Source organism: Rhinolophus hipposideros (assembly GCF_964194185.1).
Source record: "Rhinolophus hipposideros genome assembly, chromosome: X".
NCBI classification, from domain to species: Eukaryota; Metazoa; Chordata; class Mammalia; order Chiroptera; family Rhinolophidae; genus Rhinolophus; species Rhinolophus hipposideros.
Window position 1 is genome coordinate 59,799,852 of NC_138046.1, and position 23,655 is coordinate 59,823,506.

Genomic DNA, 23,655 nt, shown 5'->3' on the forward strand with positions numbered 1-23,655 from the left:
GTCATTTTAGGTTGTTTAAAAACTATTTGCTTATTGAAAAATGTGCAAATTTTACTAGTTTCTTATTCAGGAACTACTTCTTCAAGATCCTCATTTTTCCCATGCCACATTAGCAAAAAAGAAATAACAATGCACTTTCTTACCTATGAGAAACGTTAAAATAGACTCACATCTTAAGGTACAGCAGTCCCCCATTATTGGTAGTTTCACTTTCCATGGTTTCAGTTACCGGTGGTCAACAGTGGTCCAAAAATAATATGTGGAAAACTTCACAAATAAACAATTTGTAAGTTTTACAAATTGCACTCCATTCTGAGTGGTGTCATGAAATCTCATGCCATTCAACTCCTTCCCACTCAGGACGAGAATCATCCCTTTATCCAGCACCTCCTTGTTGTATAAACTACCCGCCAGTTAGTTGCTTGGCAGCCATCTCGATGATCAGATCGACTGTCTCAATATCGCAGTGCTTGTGTTTAAGGGACACTTAGGTTACTGGATCATGTCTCATTTGCCTCATTTCATCTCGTCATGCAGACATTTTATCATCTCACATCATCACAAGTAGAAAGGTGAGTATACGACAATAAGATATTTTAAGAGATAAAGAACATTCACATAACTTTTATTACAATATGTTGTTATAATTGTTCTATTTTATTATTAGTTATTGTTGTTAATCTTTTACTGTGACTAATTTATAAATTAAATTTTATCATAGGAGAAAACATAGTATATATAGGAAAAAACATAGTATATATAAGGTTTGGAATTATGCACGGTTTCAGTCATCCACCGGAGGGTCTTAAATCATATCCCGTGCAAATCAGAGGGGACTACTGCGCCTAAAGTATGCTCCATGAGATCAACACATGGGGATGTTAAAACTGGCAGTGTGTTATTTACATTAACCTGTGCAGCAGCCTCTGTCTGAGAATCATATTCCTCCTTCTGATACCTCTGGACTAAAAGAACATTCACAAGCGTAAAAATGAGTACAAAATTGACACACACACACACACACACACACACACACACACCACTCTTATAAAGAAGAAAACACAATTAGGTGCATTTTTGATCTTCCACATTGATAGAAAGGACTAGTGACATAAAGAAACAAAAAATCGTTCTTATAAAAACCAAGGCAATATGATACGTTTTTGCTTCACATTGACCTTTCTTTAATCACATATGGCATAGTTCAATCATGTAAGGTTTTGTATTCCTTGAACACACCACAAATGAGAGTGACAAAAGGCAGACTAGTAACAGTTTTGGTGTATGCTTAGAGAAAAATCACAAAGCCATGCTGAGTGGGTCCAGTACAAATCCATGATGCCTAATCTCAGCTGTTCCTCCTGCCAGTGAGTACTCCTTTTGCTCCTTTTTACTGACTTCCAGTTGTGCTTTTGTGACAGTGATTTTTCCAGGCAGGCTAAGATTCTGGTACCAATTCCAACATGTGAGTGTTTTCCCTACACCAAGCCAGTCTCTGACGCCTGCTGGGCATCCTACAATTTAACTCAATTCTGACACTATCTACCTGGAGATAGCAACCGATCCCACAAGTTCAGGGCTCAGTCTTACAAGACTGCCCACCCCCCAGCCCCACCTTCCCCACTTCAGATGTCAGTCAAAAGGCCAGGTTGTCACCTGCGCTTCTGACTATAAATCAGAGGTTCCCACCTAGTCCTTGGCTTCAATTGATTTGCTGGTGCGGCTAATAGAACTCAGAGAAACATTTTACTTCCAAGATTATTACCAGATCAAAGAATATAACTCAGTAACAGCCAAATGGAAGAGATGCTTAGGACAAGGTATGGGAGAAAGGTACAGAGCTTCCATGCCTCCTCCGACAGTACCACTCTTCTCAAATCTTCATGTGCACCAATGCAGAAGCTCTCTGAACCCCATCCTTTTGCATTTCTATGGAGGTTTCATGGGCATGATTGAGTAAACCATTGGACATTGATGATTGGACTCAATCTCCAGGCCCTCTCGCCTCCCAGAAGGTCATCGGGGTGAGATTGAAAGTTCCACCTCTCTAACCACATTGTTGGTTCTCCTGGCAACCAGGCCCCATTCTTAGATGCTTTCCCAAAAGCACCTCATTAATGTAACAAGGGACAACTTTATCCCTCTTATCACAGGAAATTCCAAGGGTTTTAGGAGCTCTATGCCAGAAACAGGAATGAAGACCACATATATATTTCTTAGTATAAATCATGATATCACACAGACTTTCTCAACATTCCCAAGTCCACAGTTTATGTTCTATGTTCAAAAACATCACAATGAGAAACCTCACTTTATACTTTCCTGAGAAGAATGAGGGGCATAAACTTCTGCATCTTTTCTCCTCTCCATATCAAAGTATCTATCATCATATTTTCTCAACTACTGTATAACTTTAAGAAAGATTCCACCTTCTTCTTTTGTTCATCACCTCACCTTTACTCTGGATCCCATCCAGTCCCATTTTCCCCAAAACATTGCTCCATCCTTTATACCTCGTATCATCAACTCAAAGTTTGTAATTAGTCCACTGATTTATTTTATTTGGTCTGCATTGAGTTTGTTTTTATCTTTTATTTTTATTTAATGCTTTTAGACATGACACACATTTTTGACTTCATCTCCACTCCCACTTATTTCTTCTTAATTACATTCACTGGCTTCAATTATTTAGCTACCTGCCCAGACCCTGAAGACATTTGAGCTTCTGACCTCTGCTTTGCATCTGCAGGCCTTTTCACTGGCTCCTTTGTTTCTCTTTACTTTTTCAGATTCTTCGTATTCTAAAAATATGAATTATCTCTTCTCTGGACCTCGCCACCCCCTGGAGCTAATATCTGATTCCAATATTTCTTTGTACCACTCTAGCTCTTCACTTTTCACATCCTGATGTATCTCACCAGTTACCCTGATTCTACACAAAGAAAACACATACACATACACACACATACACATCCGTCAAGAGTTAATTTCTAAAAGTAACAATAATGCATGTTCGTGAATTATAAACTTGACTCTTTTACTTACCAACTTTGAATAATAATTTAACCCCTGAGGTTCAGTTTCTCTATTTTTTATGAGAATTACTATCTTCTCTGGTTACTTGTACAGGGTTGTTTTAACAAAATAAAGAAATAATAATAGAGTCTATTATTTAGTATCTGCTGTGCACCAAGCTCTGTGTTGAGTGATTTACATATATTATCTCATTTACTTCTCACAATGATCAAAGGAAGAATATGACATTCTCATCACATTCTGTAACAAGGAAACTGACACTTACGGAGTTTCAGTAGCTGGCCAGAGCTTACAAATTAAGAAAGCGGTAGAACCACAAAGAATATATAATTCACATGAAAAATTTTGGTATTTCTTTTAAGTCCTGATTTTGAGTGTATATTGATTTTTGTAGCTATGTTAGTCCAATGTGGAAAGAAATTAACAGGTATTAGCCCTTCTGCCCCCTAATGTCATTTAATTCCACCTAGATATAAATCTTCCCAGTGCGTTGCCCCGTATTCTGGAACCATGTAGAACTTCTTTTCAGGCATGTGTCCATCTCCTCACTCCTTCACACCGGCTTCATCATTTCTACTTGTAGACAGATATGAAAGAGGACATTTTACCCCTGAGCATGGCCCCCTGCAGGACCAATGGATGAAGTACCAACTGAGAGCAGTGCTTTTGCAATTTAAACACATAGGCATAAACTTCAATTTCTCCTTGTTTCTCTTTCACTAAATTCTAACAATTACAACTGATAGGAAAATTGCAGTTATCTGACAATTCTAAATCACCTTAATCATGAACACCAGCCAGGACAGGAAACTTACCATTAAAACTGCTGTGCGCATATAAAGCTGCTTAACTAAAAAGGTCAACATTGTTTTGCTATCTTCTATTTTTTTTTTAATTTTCTAACCTGACTATGACAAAAAGAAGCACAAAAGACTTCCAACTGGAAATGAAATAAGTCACCAAAAATGTAAGTCTTTCAGGTATCCTCACTGGCTGAAAGATCAGGATTGGCAAAGTGAGTGTAAAGCACAAGCGAAGTGGTTTGATATCAAGAATACTGGGAAGACCCTCTGCTCCCGTCCCTAAGTCTACTTCCATATTGTTGCCTGGGCTAAAAATTCCTGTAAGCCAGGCTAAGTATTTCCATTCTACATTTAGAACCATGGCTGACAATGTAAAATTTCCCAGGAGAGGCAACACATAAATTTATCTTATTCACACTGATGTAAAAATGATTGATATCAGATCTATCCCCGAAAACAGACTTTTAAATGGGATGGAAAGTTTCAAGAACTTCTTTTATGTCAGGCTTCTTATTTTCCAATCTTGCCCCTGCCCCCAAAAATTACAGATATCTTCATTTGCATTTCCAGACTAGCCAAATTTAGTGATTGGCTACTTTAACAGGCAGTCTCTGAAAGCCCCAAGCATGAGGCAAAAGGTTGGTTTCATATCAAGATACTGCTTGCGGCTATAACCTCATATATAATGCTCAAATTTTGGGCCTTAATCCTGATCTTTTGTGGCACAGGGTGTTGGTCTGGGTCTCTGAGTCTGGGATGCCCAAGTTTGTTCCCTGGGTTCCAAACTTGTTGTTCTCTGGGCTCTTAAATATCTGTGTGATTTTTCAAACCTTGTCTGACCATGTGGTTGCTGATTTTTTTAGCCCAGGGAATCAAGCCCCTCCCTGGACTTGTTTCATACGCCTTGTTTCAAACAGACCATGAGTCTGATGAGGTCATCTCCACTGCAGTGCCTATCCTCTAGTCAATTTCTCCATTTTGCCCCAGGTATCCAAAAAAAGCTTGACTCGTCCTCTCTGTATAAAATAATAATAATCCCACTGTGGAGCACAGAGGTGGATACAAATCTGAATATTTCATGCCCTACTTTAAAAAGAGAGAGAGAGAGATTAATAAGAGAAAAAGCAGGGAGAGCAGTACTAGGTAGCCGTTAAGCATGTGGACTCCGAAGTCAATCTGCTTTCCAATTCTAACTTTGTCCTTTACTAGTTTTGTAATGTTAAGCAAGAAATAATTAGGCTAGTGTGAAGGAGTGAGGAGATGGACATATGACTAGAAAAGAAGTTCTACATGGTTCCAGAATACTGGGCAATGTACTATAAGGGTTTATATTTAGATAGTTAAAAAATGACTTTAAGGAACAGGAGGTGCTAGTAGCTATGTTAATTTCGTTCAACACTGGACTAACATAGCTACAAAATGTACTCATACCCAGGGCTTAAAAGAAATACTTAAAGCTACTCAGTCTTAGCTTGTTTATGTGTAAAATGATGTTAATACCAACTACCTCAAAAAGCTGTTGTGAATATTAGATGGTATATGTCCAGGTGAAACATATAAGAAGCTTATGTAAGTGCTCAATAGATATAAGCTGTTAATACAAAGGAGTAGGGCTGTGGCATGGTTAACTTCTTTGGTTTGGGCTGAGAAGAAAAATAAACCAAAATTCCAAGTGATGGTCAATAAGGTCTGAGTTTGCATCCAGTTTGTTCAGCCCATCAATATGTTTAAATTATAATTGAGGATATCAAATATTGAGGGTACCAACTACTGAGGCCAATGCCTCAATGGTTGATTTAACCAAGATCATTTGCATCTCCTTGTGTTTCACAGTTTGTTGTTGTGGGGACAAAGCCCCAAAAAAACAGTTTCCAGGCTCTCGGCCTCACAATAGAAAGGTGCTGGCTCGGGTAATAAATGGCCATCAACTGTGATCAGATGGCCAGCAGCTGTGGCTAGTTGGCCGTCAGCTGTAACCCGTAGGCCATTGGCCACTAATATAACGGCTGTGGCTACGCTAGAAAAAGAATGGGGGCTAGCAAGAAGATGGTGGCTGGCAAGCGCGGACTGCTGTTAGGCAGATTATGTAGATCCTGCTTCCTGTGTCTCCAGCCCAGCCGCCAGCGAGAATATATTGGTTTGACTCCCCTATCTATGGCTCCGTGGGTGTTCCTTTTTGGCCTTACCGTGTCCTGCGTTCTTATGTGGGGAGCGGGACCAGAGACCCCGCAGGCCGCCCCGCCAGACACCCCGCACGACAGTTGTGTTTGCCTAATTGTTAGAGATTTTATTTCCTTTCCATCCCCATTTTTACTTTAAAGGCATTTGGCCAAGATACGGGTTTACTCTGAAGGCACAGAAATGTGTGCCTGTTATCATAACATTTTCCCAGGGTAAAGAATATTTAGTTTTGCTTATTTAAGAATGGTTGGAGGTAAGGTCACATATCTTGAATAATATTTTATGTGCAAGGAAATTCAATAAGATGTATATCTTGCTTTCAGGGGACAGAAAAGTCACGTTTCAAAGGCCTCCATGAAGTCACATATTTTGGCTGTTGAATTAAGCTCTAAATAGTGATACTAGCAGGGGTGTAATGGAGAAGAACACTCTTTTCATGCTATCTGACTTTAGAAAAACAATACAAATCAGCAGGCTTGCTGGGCCAATGACATTCTCTTTCATCTGGGCAACCTGACACGCATGTATCTCCACAAACAGATTGTCTGCCTGGGGAGTATGAGTGTAGACTCAGCTAATGAATACACTGAAGACATTCTGAGCAGAGTGAGTGTGGGGACAGAGCCCCACAGAGCAGTTTCCAGGCTCTCGGCCTCACATAGAAAGGTGCTGGCTCGGGTAGTAAATGGCCATCAACTGTGATTGCATGGCCATCAGCTGTGGCTAGTTGGCCGTCAGCTGTAACCAGTGAGCCATTGGCCACGAATATAACTACTGTGGCTACACTAGCAGAAAATGGGGGCTAGCAAGAAGATGGTGACTCAGTTAGCAAGCTCGGATTGCAGTTAGCGAGGGGAGTCGGTCGGTTGGCAGAAAAGCAGTCAGCAGGTCGCACGTCATGTGAATCCAGCCTCCAGCGAGACTATAGTGGTTTGACTCCCCTATCCATGGCTCTGTGAGTGTTCCTGTTTGGCCTCACCATGTCCTGCGTTCTTATGTGCGGAGTGGGAGCAGAGACTCCGCAGGCCGCTCCGCACGACAGTGAGACCTGTGGGGAGGAACAGTCATGTGACCTAATACTGCAGTCACTAAAGAAAAGAAAAGAAAGCAACCAACCACAACAATAAAAACTCAGGAGAGAGTGAGCTCAGTTGGCAAAGGGCAAGCCATTTACTGATTCAGAGTATTTAATCCTTGCCCCACTCCCAGATATAGCCTGCAAGAATTGAGAAGGCATTTTGGATGAATACTATATTGGGAGTTATCAACTTTTAACAAAACAGCCAATACAAATGGAAAACACAGGGATACACAGTTAGTGATGGGCTGTCTCAAATTGAGCTAAAAGGTCAGATTCCTATAAGGTATTATTCTAGAGACTATCAGTGACAAGTCTTTAAAGCAACTATAGATAGGTATTATACAAAGGACACATGAGGAGATCAGTAGGGAAGGGAACACAGACTTTTAATGTTTTTATCAGCAACACACATTGCAGGAAGAGACCATGTCAGCAGTATCATCTTTTCACATGAAGGGCAATGAGATTCCTAACAGCTGTTGCCCATTTTTAAAGCTATTCCAATCTCAATAAAATGTACTTGAGAAGAATTTGGAAAATAAACTTTCCCCAAACCATATTATAAGGAGGCAAATATCAGAAGCTAATTGGCTGCTTGGGTCTTGCAACCACCTCTTGGAAACAGTAAAGGCTCTGAAATCACAAACATTGATATCACTGAACTTTTGATCTGAAAATATTATGGGCAAGCTCAGCAGCTACTTTCAAGTTTTATTTCCTTGGCTGTAACTAAACAGAAGAAACATAATTTTTAAAATATCAAAAGGCCCTAGTACAGATTGTAGAGTTAGTAGTAGTTGCCAAATTTCTTTTTTAAAAATAAAGGTGTTTTTATACCAGAGGCTATAAAAAAAAAAGAGGAGGGCTGAAATTGACATGGATTTTTTTATTTATTGTGGTTAAAAACACATAACATGAGATTTACCCTCTTAACAAATGTTTAAGTATATAGTTCAGTGTTGTTAGCTGTAAGCACAATGTTGTACAGCAGATCTTTAGACTTTTTCATCTTGCATAACTGAAGCTCTATACTCGTGGAACTCCCTCCCCTATAGCCCCTAACAATCACCGTTCTACTTTGTTTCTGATTCTGACTGCTTTAGATACAGTACTTGTCCTTCTGTGACTGACTTATTTCACTTAGTGTAATGACCTTAAGTGTTACTCATGTTGTAGTATATGACATGATTTCCTTCTTTTAATATGGAACTTTTTTTACTCTCCTGAAATCCAATACATCTAAAGTATTTAGATTCTACATATAAATGTAATTCTAGGCTGAGAAATTCCCGATTGACACCTGCAAGAACTAATCATATTTTTCTTCAAGTTATTAAATTTTATTATTTCCTATTCAAAGTTAAAATAGCAGTCACCTCTCACTAAAGAGGTTAAGATAAATTGACATTTTTGGAAGCTCTTAAATAATAGAGAGATCAAAAAAGTGTATACTTCTCTTGTAGGGATTTAATAAATGCAATAATCTGGCAATCAAGAGACTAGACAGTTTTTTTTATAAAAATTGATCTGTTTTAATTTGATAAGGAAAACGCATGTGACTATTTGGATTTTCAGAAAACAACTATAAAGATCCAAGTAATTAATATGGGGTAGATTAAAGAATATATTGAAGAAAAAAAGAGATGAGAAAAGTAAAATAAATAGGTAAGAATGGTAAGAAACATGTGTTTCAGCTAACATTTCCAGATATCACCAATTTTCTGTTCATGCTTTTTTTTTACCTTCAATGCCAAGCTCTTAATCAGGCCAGGGATTCTGAAAGAAGGGAGCAACTTTGTGACCATTGTACTACAATGTTACAATTCATGTTAGAATATGTTTTACTGTTTTAACAAAACTATTATCCAAATAATTACCACAATTTGGACTTAATCCACAATCCAGTTAATTAAATATTTATTGAAAATCTTCAGTATACAGGACACAGTATTAGACACTGTGAAGAGGATAAAAATGATTGAAGAGACAATTTCTACTATTAATAGTTTATGGTCTAGATATACAACATATTTTTATTCTGTGGCTTCAGAATAATTAATAAATCCATTAACAGATATAAAATGACACTAAAAAGCTTGACTTTCAGCAGATTATGTATTCCTAAAAATGTATACATGAATTAAATTTCTCAAATTAAATTACTTTTAGGAAAAAAAACAAAGCTTAATGGAAGCAATACTATTTTGAAAAGCTTGATAAAGCAGAGTTACCCCCTGATTTGTCTTGTGCATTAATCCATGTTTTCAGGACAAATTGGTCTTGCTTCAAGTGAGGTACAAGTGTACATTAAAAATTGAACACCTAAGTGCTGAGTGGACATGAAGACACTTGTCAAAGGAGAGTAGGATTAGTCCAAGAAGGTTTTAAAAATATAGGATTCATTGTTTGGGTAATAAACAAAATAGTAAGGGTAGAATGGCTTCTTAAAAGACTTATGCTGGAGAATAGCATCAGAAATCAGAGAATCAGACCACAGTGGATCTTAGACATAACTTACCTACAGAGATCTGCAGGCCTTGCGATTGTGGCAAGGGAAAAGAGGGGGAAACTGACCCCTAATGTGAGCGTGACTGATCCTCCTGGTCTGCAAGAGGCCAGGAAGAAGCTGAAATAGCAGGTGAGTCTTCCCTAACTCTGAAGACAGGAATGTGAAGACTTATAGCCTACCTGCTTTCAAACCACTAATCCAAAGAGATAGATAACACTTTACATTTCAACACTTATGGGAACTCCCATCATCTAGAGAAGTCTGACAAATGTGCCTTGGCTCTAAAGAGCTGACAACGGATGACAAAGGAAAACAATAAATCCAAAAGATCCAGCATCAAAGAGAGAGATATCACTCAGAACAAGTAGAACATGTGCCCATCAAAATAAAACCACTGGGGAGGGAGATCCAATATGGGGGAATAGATAAACACTTTGCTTGCTTCCTTCCATGAACACATTAAAATTATAACTAAATTATAGATCAACCTGGAGAACTATCTGAAGTTGGGCTGAACAGAAGTTTCATAAATTAGGATATAAAAAAGAAGCCATGTTGAGACAGGCAGGGGTGGTGGAGATGCAGAACTGGCTAGCCCTAAACGTTGGTGAGGCAATTTAGAACCGGGAGGGATATCTCAGCCACAGATGTTCTCCCTAGGGGAGCGAGAGACCCGAGCCCCACACCAGCCTCCCCAGCCCAGCACTGGCTACTAAGTACTAAGAAGAGGAGCCCCCACATCTGGCTGTGAAAAACAGTGGGGATTCTGACCATCCGGGTTGGACGGAATCCTGCAGGAAACCCAGAAGTCCTCTTAAATTGCCCTCACACAGACTCACTCACTTGTAGGCACTCACGTTGGGCTCTGGTGGAGGGACAGTGACTTGGGGGGTGTCAGGGGTGTGCAGGGGGCAGACTGGAGTGTGTGGCTTCAGAGTGAGGGATGAAGAGTCACTGTTTTCCCTATGTGGAGTCCTTCTCTTGTGCAGCCAGCAGGTGGGCACCATCTTTCCTGTGTTGAGCCTGCCCCCACAGGCCAAATCTGAATCTGATTGGCCTGGTGAACTCTGCTGCTCCACCCTGCTGACTCACTGGAAACCCACCCTATCCAACTCCCCCAATTCCAAGGCACTTTCGCTGCAAGCAGCCAGCCTCTTCCACATTGCACTCTTTCTTAGAAAACAATCAAAGTCCAACAGACCCCAGGCAGGAAGCAACTGGCCTTGGTGTGCTATGAGATATTTGCTGAGTAGCTCCAGGCTCAGCATTGGCATTAACCTGTTGAACACAATTCTTCCCAATCTAGTGACTCCCTGAGACCCCTCCTCACCCAATTCAAGTACTGAGGCTTTAACAGTAGCTAAACCTTAAGGGAGCCAGCAGGTGGCAGCAGGCCTTGGGATGTCATGACGTTTTACAGAGCTACCTTTGGTTCACAACATGGTGGCAGCCACCCTTGGTTCACAGCATGGCTTCTCCCATGTGCCTCTAGGTTTAGCCCAGGCAGTGAACACCTGCGGATTGCTTTGAAGCTCCTACCAAGTAGTCTTTGGCTGGTCACAGGCGTGGGTGACCTGGGCCTGCACTGTAGCCCCTTGCAAGAGGCTCCAGGACCAACATACTTGACGGTTGGCTTCAGACCACAGGAGAGCCCTGCCCAATGAGCTCCACAAGTGGCACACTCAAAGGGTAGTCTCAACAGGCACCAGAGCCCACTGGGGTGAATCCCATTCATTGGAGTAAGCCCTGTAAACTGTGAAAAAGGCAAAACCCCATAGCCAATCGGCCTGAGGGTCAATCTCATCCACTGACATGCCAATAGTAATCAAGGCTCAACTATAACAGGAGCGCACACACAACTCACCCAAGGGACACTCCTGGAGCACTCAGAGCAGGTGACCAGGAAGACTGTGCCCCAGAGGGCACCTCCTATATAAGGCCAGCTGGCCAAGACTGGGAGACATAGCAGATCTACCTAATACATAGAAACAGAGAGGCAGCCAAAATGGGGAAACAAAGAAATACATCCCAAATGAAAGAACAGGAGAAAATTCAAGAAAAACAACTAAACAAAAAGGGAGCCAAGCAACCTAGCAGATACAGAGTTCAAAATAGTGGTTTAAGGATGTTCAAGGAACTTAGTGAGAACTTCAACAGAGATAGCAAGCATAAAAAAGGACACAGAAACCACGAAAAAGAACGAGTCAGAAGTCAATAACACATTAACTAAAATGAGGAATGCACTAGAAGAAATCGCCAGCTGACTAGATGAAGCAAAAAATTGGATCAGTGATTTGGAAGACATGGTAACAGGAAACACCAAATTGGAATGGCAAAAAGCATAAATAATCCAAAAAAAAATGAGGATCATTTAAAAGACCACTGGGACAGCAACATTCGCATCATGAGGGTACCAGAAAGAGAAGAGAGAAAGCAACAGATTGAGAACCTACTTGAACAAATAACAACTGAAAACTTTCTTAACCTGGCAAAGGAAATAAACATACAAGTGCAGGAAGCACAGAGAGTCCCAAACAAGATGAACCTAAACAGACCCACACCAAGGCACATCATAATTAAAATGCCAAAGGTTAAAGACAAAGAAATAATCCTTAGAGCGGCAAGAGAAGGGTAGCTAGTAACTTATAAGGGAGGTCCCACAAGACTGTCAGCTGATTTCTCAACAGAAACTTAGCAGGCCAGAAGAGATTGGCACAAAATATTCAATGTAATGAAAAGCAAGGACCTACAGCCAAGATTACTTTATCCAACAAAGCTATCATTTAGAAATCAAAGGACAGATAAAGAATTTCCCAGACAAGAAAAAGCTGAAGGAGTTCATCACCACCAAACCAGTATTATAAGGAATGTTAGAGGGACTTCCTTAAAATGGAAAAGAAAAAAATCAAAATATCAAAATTATAAATAACAAAATGACAGTAGCTACATATCTATCAACAATTACTTGCAATGTAAATGAATTAAATACTCTACTCAGATACATAGGAGGGTTGAATGGATAAGAAACCAATACCCTTACATATGCTGCCTACAAGAGAATCACTTCAGATTGAAAAACACACAGAGATGGACAGTAAAGGGATCAAAAAAGATATTTCATGAAAATGGAAACAAAAAATACCAAAATAAGCTGGGTTAGCAATGCTAATACCAGACAAAATGGACTTTAAAACAAAGGCTATAACAAGAGACAAAGAAGGACCGAGTAATCCCACTTCTGTGTTTTTATCTAAAGAAACCCAAACACTACTTTGAGGGGACATGTGTATCCATATATTCATTGCAGCATTGTTTACAATGGAGGCAGCCTGAGTGTCCGTCGATGGCAGAATGGATAAAGAGGAGGTAGTACATACATATAATGGAATATTGCTGGGCCAGGGAAGGGAATGGGTTCTTGCCATCTGTGGTGGCATGGATGGACCTGGAGGGTAATGTGTTGAGTGGAGTGTGAGACAGAGAAATAGAAATGTAATGTGATTTCATTTACATGTGGAATCTAAAGAATAAAATAAACAAACAAAATCGAAAACAAACTCAGAGATACAGGGAACATATTGACGGTTGCTAGATGGGAGGGGGGTTGGGTGGTAGTGTGAAAACAGGGAAGGGACTGAAAGTACAAATTGGGTGTTACACAGTCATCATGGGGATGTAGCATATAGAATAAGGATATATTCAATAATATTGTAATAACCATGTATGGTGTCAGATGGGTACTAGATTTGTGGGGGAGATGAAATAGATGGGAAGGGATTAGGGGCGGGGTGAAAAAGGTGAATGGATTAAAAGTACAAACTGGTAGTTACAAAATAGTCATAGGGATGTAAAGTAAAGCACAGGGAATATAGTCAATAACATGGTAATAACCATGTACAGTGCCAGTTGAGTACTAGACTAGTCAAGGGGTTTACTTCTTAAATTATACAAATGTCTAACCACTATGCTGTACACCTGAAATTAATGTAAAGTAATATTGAATGTAAACTTTAATTGAAAAATTAAAAAGTCCTAATTTCCAGGTGTAAAACAAATAAGTCATGAGGATGTAATGTACAGCATGGGGAATATAGTCGATAATATTGTGATAGCATGGTACAGTGTCAGATGGTGGCTGGACTTATCATGGGGATCACTTCTTTAGGTATATAAATGTTGAGTAACTATGGTGTACACCTGAAACTAATATAACATTGTGTGTTATCTATATTTTGATAAAAATCTTAAAAAATAAAAAATAAAAGTAAATAAATAAAACCACGGGGTATTTTGCCAACTAACCACATGAATAGATACATTTAAGGAGAGAATATTGCCTATTGAGACCCTAATTTGGAAACTAGAAAATCAAAAGAACAAATACCTAAAGCTCAAAGTGAAAATGTAAAAGGAAAGAAATCATGGGGAAGAAGGTACAAACTTTGGAAGATAGATCCAAGGTGATTTCCTGTATACATGAGTTCCAGAGTCTATCAGGAATAGATAGAGCCGTGGCAACAATCAAGCAAATAATAGAGAAAAATTTCCCTGACCTGAAGAAACATCTAAGCTCACAGATTTAAAAAGACTTATCAAATTCTAGCCAGAACTGGTAAGAAAAGACACACCTATAAAATTACTGTCCTTCAAGGATAAAGAGAAAATTTTAACAAGTTTCCATTCATTCAAGAAATATTTATTAAACACCTACTGTGTCAGTCACTGTTTCATGCATCGGGGAACTGCTCTTCCTTCATGGAACTGACATACTCAAATCCATTGTTCCCCTCTTTCTTTGTCACACCCTTGGGGAAAATCTCCAATTCTGGATCAACTTCTTGCTTGCTTGCACTCATACAGTTCAATGTGGCTAAAGAGAAACATAAGACTAGGGTGACAGGTTTCACTTTAAGTTATGACCACTAATCTTGAATGGGGCCCTACTGCTTTCCAATAATTCTATTACATTTTCCTAACCAATTTAGTTTACATCTCTCCCAGAGGACTATTGTACACTTCCAGTTTTCTCAATTTTCCAACTCCCTCCCTTCCTTAACTCTCACCTGATCATCTACTTCCTCACTAATAAGAAAAACTGAAGCAACCAGAGAATAATTTTCACAGCCCATTATAATGGGCTGCAAGCAGACCAGTCCTTTGCCCCAGAGGAACAAATTATCTTTATTATACTGGAGAGGAAGTAAATCAGCCCTTTGTTCTGGAAAGAGAGCGTATCTCTCTTTCAAGGTTGTATATCATACAACCATCCTTGAAAATATGCTTCTGTTCTCAAAATATGCAAGAACAAGGGACATTCATAGAGCATTATCTCCCAAAAACACAATGTTTATGAGTTTTGTGGATCCTGTTTGTTTTTATCTTCTGTAGTAGCATTGAATATTCTCTATTAATGTTCCAAAATACATATTACACTACCTACATCTACATCCTACATCTGTGTCCATATACTCCCTTTACTCCATAAACAAGATGAATTATGCATGCTCCTGTATTAGGCCAGAAACCCATACCTCAGTCTACTTCTGTTGACTCAAGGGCTTCACTTTGCCCTGCATCATCAATTATTTCCTTCTCCTCTAGATTACCACTGTAAGAATCACAAAACTACTGTATTTCTTCAGTTAAAAAACAAACAAACAACAAAAAACCCTCACTTGACTTCACATTCCATTTCAGGGTATCCTCACATCAAAACTCCTCAAAGAGCTGTCTATATTTTTCTCCAATTTGTCTCTAACCATTCTTCCTTTTGGGGTTACATCTTCTTAATGTAGTCATCCCTTTATCATTATGAAATATCTCTCTTTGCCTCTAGCAATATAATTTGTCTTAAAGTCTGATATTAATGTATCTGCTCCAGCTTACTATGCTTATTGTGTTCATGGTATATCTGTTTTTTAAATTATATTTCTTTCTTTGACTCTAAAGTGTGTCTCTTGAAAACAATATATTGAATATTGCTTGTTTTTATGTCCAGCGTGATGATCTCTGTCTTTCAGTTGAAGTGTTTAGTCCATGTAGATTTAATGTAATTATTGATATGGTAGGATTTACAGCTGAAATTTTGCTACTTGCTTTTTATGTGTTTCATGGTTTTTGTTTGTTTCTCTATTCTCTGTCTGTCTTCCTTCTTTCCTTCCTTCCTTCCTTCCTTCCTTCCTTCCTTCCTTCCTTCCTTCCTTCCTTCCTTCCTTCCTTCCTTCCTACTTTCTTTCTTTCTTTCTTTCTTTCTTTCTTTCTTTCTTTCTTTCTTTCTTTCTTTCTTTCTTTCTTTCTTTCTTTCTTTCTTTCTTTCTTTCTTTCTTTCTTTCTTTCTTTCTTTCTTTCTTTCTTTCTTTCTTTCTTTCTTTCTTTCACAGCTTTATTGGGCAAATATTTCTATGAAGGGCCAGATAGTAAATGTTTTAGGCTTTTCAGGCCATATGGTATCTGTTGAAACTAAACTCTGCATTGTTACATGAAAGCAGCCTTAGATCATACATACATACATGTATGAGCATGGCTGTGTTCTAATATAACTTTTTAAATAAAACGATAAAATGTGGTCCACAGACCATAGTTTGCCAACCCTTATGGAAAACATTTTTAGTGTGCCATTTTAAATCTTCTGTGAGTGTCAAATATATAAATATGTGTGTGTGTGTGTGTATATATATATATATATATATATATATATATATATATATATATATATATAATTTTAAAAATATATATTTAATTAACAGAGAAATTTAAAATATTTTTAGTGGTTGCTGTAGGAATTACACAACACAACTTTAACTTATCACCGTCTAATTTACATTTATACTGACATAATTTGGGTAATATATAGCCATTTTCCTCCCATGTAACTCTGGGTCTTTTCATTCATTTCTGTAGAATCAAGTTACCATCGGGTGTCATTTCCTTTTAGTCTGCAGGACCTCCTTCGGTATTTCTTGTAGTGTAGATCTTAATTAATTCTCTAAATTTACATTCTAATCTGGAATGCCTTTATTTCACCTTTAATTTTGCAGGATAATTTCTCTGCATATAAAATTATCCTTTGACGGTTTTTATTCTCTTCCATCTCTTCAAATATGCCATTTACTGTCTCCTGACCTCCATTATTTCTGATGAGAAGTCTACTGTTTTTCAATTTGTTGTTCCCCTATACACCATAAGTTGTTTTTCACTTACTGTTTTCAAGCTTTCCTGTATTTCAGCAGTTGTGACTTATAGGTGTGGTCCCTTTTGTGTTTATATTACTTGGGGTTCATTGGATCTGCAAGTCACATTGCTTTTTTTTTTAATCATGTGGGAAATTTTGGGCCACTATTTTATTAAATATTTTTCCTCTTTTTTTCTCTCATCTGCACTTCTAGAAGTCTTATTATACATAATTTGAGATGTGTTATTTTACAGGTCTTTGAATTATTTCCTAGTTTTCCAACATTTTTCACTCTGTACTTCACTTTTGTTTTGTTTTCGTTTCTTGTTGTTGTTTGTTTTTTTCATTTTGGTTGATTCATAGAGTTTTGGAATACCCATTTGATTACTTTTCGTAGTTTCTACCTCTCCATTGAGATTTATTTGTTAAACTATTTTCTTCAAATTTTTCTTTATTTTTTTGAACATATTTAAAATAGTTGCTTTAAACTCCTTATTTGCTAAATCCAACATCTGGGCCCATGTAGAGTCAGTTTTTATTGCGTATCTTTTTCTTGAGTATGGGTTATATTGTTTCTTTAGTATTTTGGGAAAAATTGGATATTTAAATAATATAACAATTTAAAAAATTTTTTCTCAGATCTTTTTGTTTTGTTTTAGCAAATACTTAGATTTAAACTGTGGACTCCATTTACCCCAATGTAGCCACTGATGTCTCTGATCTTTTTTTTTTTTTTAATTTAGTCTAGCTTTCAAGGTGTCACCCCTTTATCTGCATAGATTAGTGGTCAGCCAGTTATTTGGGCAGAGGTTTTGTTTAAATATTTTGAGCCTCAAAAGCACTCACCTAATGCCAGGCAATCTCTGTGTGAGCTCAGGAGTGCATTCAAATTTGATATCAATTGTCAAGTCTGCCTTGGAGTTAACTTTTTGCTGGACTATACACGTGCGATTTTCCTTTCAACCAGGGATGTGTGGAGAGCTCATATTTTTTATCTATTCCTTTCTCATTTATAGAATCTTCCCATTAAATTTCTGGCTGGCCCATTACTCACTCAACTGGGACTGCAAACTCAGATAACAAAGCTGTGGGTTTCTTTCATTTTTCCTGAACTAGTATGCCATTTTTAGCCAGAAAGCCATTGAGTTTTTACTCCCTCTCCCCCATAATTAAGTCTCTTTTTCTGGCAGCAAGTTTTCTGGTTTTCATGAGTTTCCATTGAATGTTCAAATACTATCATTTTTTGCTGACTGAACAATTTGGTAGAAAAGTGAGGAGGAGAGCTTCCCCAGGGAAGGAGACCCTGATATTCTCCCTGTTTTTACTATAAATTGCAGTTTTCAAGAATAAACATTTCTCAATTTATTGTTAGCCATTGCTCAATTTCCAGTGCCCTGAAAGTTTGTTTTGACTGTTTTGTCCAGTTTTATATTTGTATTTTGCAGAGAGAAATCACCAACCTCTTCACATCTCCATAACCAGAAGTTTCTCTAACATGCTCTTCAACAACTTTGCTTAGGATTTTGCCCCCACTACTCCACCAAAATGTTGTGAAAGTCACCAACAGTCACCACATTGCTAAATCCAATTTTCATTCCTAATCTGTCTTTACCCATAAGCATCCTTTGACGTAATTGGTCACTTTTCCTTCTTAAAGCACTTTACTTGGTCTCCTGGGCAACAGTCTCCCTTTTGAAAATTCTCTTTCATCAGTGGTTATTTCTTATTTGTCTTCTTGGCTGGTTCCTTCTAATTTTCATGACCTTTAAATACTGAAGGACCAGAGGGCTCAGTCCTCAGATCTCTTATCTTTTTGATCTACCCTCACTGCCTAGGTGGTCTTATCTTTTCTCAGAACTTTAAATAAAGACTAGATATTGAAGATCCTCAAATATTATCAATTTTCTCAAACCAAGTGAGAAAAATGAGAAACATAATATAAAATATTTTTAAATAAAGATAATTGCAATGAAATTAGCTTAGCAGTCACTATATCACTATATGAAGTGTAGATGGAGTGACAAGAGTATAACAGGAGAACACCAAAATAAGCGAGAGTAACATTATTAAAACATAGAAAGTAGAATTTAAAAGCATCAAGCAGAATAAAGAATATGATTATTAAATATAAAAGGTGGCATTTACAAAAAAATATCAGTCATATAATTCTTTGCACAGAAAAATTTAAATTTATTAAGCAAAAGCTTGTTATAAGTTCAAGAAGAAATTGACTGAAGATATTATTATAGTAAGAGACATTAATAGGCCAAAAATAAGTTAATTCAATATCATAATATTATAATGCATTTCACTATATGTAACATATTGAACTTCTTCTTCCTCAAATTGGGAGTGTTTTTCACATGTCCATTGAATATGTTTAAAAAGTATGTATTCACCCCAAAATACAAAACTTAACACCTTCAAAAGATTATACATGCAATCCACATTTTCTATCATAATCCAACAAACTTGAAACAAATTATAAAACAAATTACAAAAAGATGACCAAAAACAAAAATATTCAATACATGGAAACTAGAAAAGATAATCCTAGATGACATTTGGGTCACAGAGGCCATCCAAATTGAAATTGAAACCATCTGGAATAAACTAAAAAGAAAAACATATCATATCAATACCTCTAGGATACAGAGACCTCTGTCCTTAGAAAAAAATATACAGGCTTAAATCCCTTTGATATTAAAAAGGAAATATAAAAATATGTGACCTTATTTTTCATTAAAAATATTTGAAAGAACTACAAGATAAATCTATAAAGTAGTAAATAGGAATTAATAGACAAAGCTGAAATTGGTATGTTGGAAAGCAAAAATATATATTATAAATAATAAATAAATATAAATTATTTTTATAAAAAAATCAGTAAAATAGTTAACTATCTCATAAGCACGATTAAGAAAAAGAGAGAGAGGAAACATACAATATTAGAATGATAAATGAAACATAATCACAGATACAGAAGACATATTACATTTTTCTTCTAAAGAGAGTTCAAAACACAATTCCCAAGCAACAAACTTTAAAACCTACAAAAAAATTAGTGATCTTCTAACAAAACATAGTTTCTAAAAATGACCTCAAAATAATTAGAAAACTTGAATACACTAATTATGATAAAGAGATTGAAAATGTGATCTAAGAACTCTCATTGTGAAAGGCAGAAGCAGATTGATTCAAAGCTGAGTTTTGTCAAATCTGTAATGAACAGATTATTTATGTTATTTAAACTATTTCCAGAAAAAAAAATGAAAAATTTTCCAATTCATTTTATGAAGACAGCATAGGTTTATTATCAAGGCTATCAAAATAGTGTTAAAATAAACTTTATAAGCTAACTTCAACATGACTATAGATGAAAACTTTCTAAATAACACATTACAAAATATAATCTAGCAATGTATCAAATTTTAATATACTGTAGCCAATTAATGTATATTCCACAAATGCAAAGAGTTCTATATCATGAAATCTATCTACATAATCCATTTAATTAATAAGTTAAAAGAGAAAAGCCATAGTATTATATCCAAAAATGCTAAAAAGTTATTTGATAAAGTTCAGTAACCATCTCTAGTAAATTGTCTAAATAAAATAACAATGGAAGAAAACTATTCAATTATAATAAATATTATGAAAAACCTCAAGCAAATATTATCTCAAATAGTCTGATCCTAAAACCAACACTATTAAAATCAGTAACTAAAAGATCAAGTTTTTTTCATTATTTCCAACATAGTTTTGGATATTCTAGCAATGACACTAACGTAAGACAATGAAATAACTGGTATAAACATCAGAAAGAAGGAGATAAAATGATTATATATTAGTTTACCTGAAAAACTAAATAAACTCTATAGGCAAAAAACTAAAAAGAGAATTTGATGAGTTGCTTAAATAATATATAAATATGCAAATGTTAAGTGCTGTTGTTATTCTAGCAATAAGAACCTAGAAAAAAACAGTGGGAAAAATGTTCTACTCACAACAGTTTAAAAGCTATACAAATGGAAATAAAAACGAAGTCAAAGAACCTATATGGAGAAAAATGATAAAAAACTTAGAAGTCAAAACAAAGTTTGAGCAAACATAATAAAACTATCAGTTATCCCAAAAATAATGTCTAAAATTATTACAATTTCAATTAGAATCCCAACAATGTTGTTGTTTCATGAATGGATGAAATGATCTTAAAATTTATACTGAAGATTAAATGATAAAGTCTTGCCAAAAAAATAATGAACAAAGGTTGGTTGATCCTTGCTTCATAAAAAGAGTCACTATCAATCCACTTTAATCAAATCAGTATGATATTGATGTAGGTATATGCAAGTAGACCAATAGAACACAATGGAGAAAACTAAAATAGATTCCAGTATACATGAAAATTTGAAATATGACAAAGTTGATATTCTAATCCTTTGAGACAAGAATGGATTTTATCATAAATGTCACTGACATACTACCTATCCATCTAAAAGAAAATAAACTTGAAACTCTCAGTTAAAACATGAACAAAACATTAGTAAACTCGAGGTTGATTGAACATTTCAATGTGAACTATAAAACAAGAAAAAGTCATGTCAGAACATACAGGAGTTTATATATAACATCTGGGGCCCAAGGAAGGCATCAGCTTCTTAACACAAACTGGAAACTTAAGAGTTTTAATTTTTTTTAAAAAAGTAAACATATTAGACCATATAAAAATGTAATAGTATGGAAAAACAATGATACCATATATATTGCTTAGATATGGGGAAAAGCTGTTCCTGTAGGTTGCTGGAGAAATTGTAAATTAATTGATGAAGCTTTTCTGGAAGCATTGTCATTATAACCTTCAATCTAGAAATCTCAATTTTAGGAAATATAAACACAAAAATAAAAACACTGAGAGATTAGTATTATATACAAGAATGTATATATTACAGCATTATTCATAATGGCAAACAATGAAAAAGTGAATATCTGTCAAGAGGGTCACTACTGAATAAATTATGCCACCGCTTCAAAATAGTATATTTTGCAGACATTAAAAAAGAATGAATCAGTTCTATATCCACTTTCTTTGAGGAATTTCCATAAGTTATATTTAAATAAGAAAACTAAATGCAGCAAATATCTGGGGGGGGGGGGCGGCCAGGAATCTGCATTTTACAGTTGCCCAACAAAGTTTGGGAATTATTCATAATTTCTGTGTCTGAAGAACTACTTCACTTGTTGAAATCAGAATTGGTCAAGTCTTGTACATAAATAGTTCTGCATTTTTTAACCCAAACAAATACATCCTCACTTGGATGCTGTCAGTCTATTAGAAATCTGCACCAAAATTTCTTTGATGGACATTCAACCTGTAACACCTCCTTACCTCCGAGAATAACCACACGCCAAAGGGTCAGGTGGCACTTTTCTAGGAGAGCATGTTCAGACACAGTATTGAGTGGAATATTCTTGTAACAGCCCCATTCGGATCCTTCTTAAGGGTCAAGGTTTAGACTGTAGCACAATCAGCCTTCCAGTGCTATGATTTTTGATGACTTTTAAATCTCTTTCTGCAAGTCATATGTGTATTTTAAATAAATGCTCATCATCCCCACCCTGCCACATACAAAATAAACCCACACAATCTTCAACAGCATTGAACCATGGGAAATATTTTTAGAGCTTAGCTATGTCTTTCATTACTTTAATACATTTTACTTAGCGTTTTATACAAGTATTAGACTAGTTTCCCTGAGTATGTAATGGTAAAAAATATAGACATGGTTCCTGCCCTCCTGAATCTTAGAGACTAGTGAAGACAGACAGTAAATATGTATAAATATTACATGTAAATAAATCCCATAATGCTTAGATTCTTGGACTATTTTTTACATCTCTGTAATCTAGATATATCTTATAATTGATTATGTATCATAACTTAATTGGCAGTTTCTAATTTGTTTTTAGTGATCCATAAAATCATGGTGATTCTTACAATTGATGGCATCTAAGATTCAATGAAAGAAAATACATATTTACAAACTGGCATATATTGGGGTGCCAAAAAAATGGATACAAGTGGACACTTTGGTCAACATTGCTCAAGCAGTAGTTCGCCATAATCAAAAGTGTCTGGACGCTGATGGCAACCACTTTGAGTAACTCTTGTAATTGCAGAAGTCAAACATGACTTGTATTCATCTTTCGTTATCAGTATATATTGAGCATTGCAATTTTAATACAGTTTTCCTTTCTTAAAAAGTGTATACATATTTTTGGTACTATATGTGTGTGTGTGTGTGTGTATCTGCCAATTAAGTTATGATACATAATCAATTACAAGATACATCTAGATTACAGAGATGTAAAAAAAAGTCTAAGAATCTAAGCATTATGGGATTTATTTACATGTAATATTTATACATATTTACTGTCTGTTTTCACTAGTCTCTAAGATTCACGGGGGCAGGAACCATGTCTATTTTTTTTTTTTTTTTTACCATTACATACTCAGGGAAACTAGTCTAATACTTGTATAAAATGCTAAGTAAAATGTATTAAAGCAATGAAAGACATAGGTAAGCTTTAAAAATATTTCCTGTGGTTCAATGCTGTTGAATATTGTGTGCGTTTATTTTGTATGTGGCAGGTTGGGGATGATGAGCATTTATTTAAAAATATATATACATATATAAAATAGGAAAGTAAGACAATGGTACTGAGGAGGAATCAGGCAATATTTTATTTTATGTTTCCTTTGCTAGATTTGTTCTTCACCAACTTCTGCTACAGTCATACATGTTTTCTTATCCTCAGAACTTTTAATCCAATCCAAGAAAATACACCAGGAGTATATATGTCTTTATACTTG